General features: G+C 56.2%; 1 protein-coding gene across 1 annotated transcript in view; it reads left to right on the forward strand.

Annotated features, from left to right (window-relative positions):
• Window positions 1-1,779, forward strand: part of HYCC1 (hyccin PI4KA lipid kinase complex subunit 1) — a 69,527-nt gene that overhangs the window by 577 nt on the left and 67,171 nt on the right. The gene's annotated exons all lie outside the window — the stretch shown is intronic.

The raw sequence follows: 1,779 nt of genomic DNA on the forward strand, positions 1-1,779 counted from the left end.
CCCCGAAGTTGGGCGCAGCCCTCCCGCCGCTGCCCGGACGGCGGCCGCTTTGTGCGCGCGGACTCGGGTCTTTCTTCTTCCCGGCGAGGAGCGGTCCAGACTCCGGGACGCGACCCGGCCGCCGCCGCCGCCGCCTCGGGCGGAGAGGGGTCGGCCTGGGGTGGGAGCCCCTCCGCCTCGCCCCGCCCCGCCCCGCCGCGGCTGAGTCTCCCGCCTGACCTCGCCCACCCTTCCATCCCCTCCCGCTCCCTCCCTCCCGCTGCAGCGAGGCGACTGCCACCCGTCCAGTCTCGGGGCCAAAATGGTCACCGTCGACCCCCCCCCCGTCTTTGAAAGCAGCGATCGCTTGGGTCTTGGGCCCCTGACAGGACCGAGGGGTTCCGAGAGCGCTTATGATCCCTGCCGTGGCTATTACCCCGGAGATCTCCGCTCCAGCCCTTGCCTCCTCCTCCTCCTCCTCCTCTTCACGGCTGTTACCTCTCCCGGGGGGCTGATTTTAACAGACCCCGAGAATCGTCGCGGTGTGGTCTGAAATGTGTTGCATCGAACGACTCCCAAGTTCGCAAGCTTCAGCCGAGCTGGGCGTCCGCCCTTCAGGGCGCCCGCCGTGTGTGCTTTCGTACAACTCCAGAGTAGAGACGTTCCTGAAAGATTTTAGTTTTGCCCTGGCGGCTTCGACTGCACAAGAATCGGTTGCAGTCTCACACGCGCCGGGCAGCCGCCGCGCTCCCCGGGTTGGGGGAGTTTGTTCCACGGGCTGCTGCTGCTGCTGATCTCCCCCCGTACGAACGAAAGACAGGCAGCAGGGCCAAACTGTCCTTTCGTAAATTGCCTGTCCTTTGAGCCACACGTGGTGTTTGAAGCAGGTATGGCACCTCTTTGGTTCACGTAACGCTTTACAGGTTGCGATTTTCAGCCTTTTAAAAGCTTATCTGCACCAGGTCATAAGGATTGGTGTAATCTTGAGCCAGCGTGATCGTCTTGTTTTCCCTTAAGAACCGTCTCCTAACATCCACACTCTACCCCCCACCCCCACCCCTCCACCCCAATGTCTAAGCGTTTTTGTTTTTTTTCTGTAGGTTAATACATTTTAAGGTTGATATTCGTCCAAAGCGCCGTATTTTTTAACGTGCAGGGAAAGGCAAGAAAGAAAAAAAGTCTTTAAGGATCTGCTTGGCCAACAGGAGCTTCGAAGTTAGTTATTCAAATGATTCATTTAAACAAAGTGGCAAGGGAGAAAAGCACCACATATTTAGAAAACAAAATCTGGATTTGGCCTATTTCATCCCTTTACTATGATTATTACCATACAGGGATTATAAACCCCCTGATATCAGCATTAACAGTACCTGCATATGGACATCCAAATGAGGCATTGGCTAGGTCGGTATGTTATTCCTGCTTCTTTTCTTTGTGTAATTCCTATTTTTTTGAAATCTGCTCTTGGTTGCATTTTTTAGAGCGGTGTCATTTTGACAGTTTAAAAATATCTTGTAGGGCCAGCCAAGTGGTGCTATGGTTAAGAACTGGCTTGGGATGCTAGAGGGCCCCGGTTCGGATCCCACATATGAGGGCCAGTGACGCTGCCCTCTACAGCTAAGATGCTGAAAGGCAGCTCAACCTGGAGCTGGGTTGCCATGAGTCCCCGGCGACGGCGTAGGCTGCAGCCCCTGCTGCAGTGGGTTGCCATGGGCTACCGTGTGTAGCCAGCAGCCAGCGTGAGTGGCCAGTAGCCAGTGTGAGAGGCTGTCCAGAAGCCAGCGACTGGTCGGCCTCGCC

Source organism: Hipposideros armiger, unplaced genomic scaffold, assembly GCF_001890085.2.
Source record: "Hipposideros armiger isolate ML-2016 unplaced genomic scaffold, ASM189008v1 scaffold_171, whole genome shotgun sequence".
NCBI classification, from domain to species: Eukaryota; Metazoa; Chordata; class Mammalia; order Chiroptera; family Hipposideridae; genus Hipposideros; species Hipposideros armiger.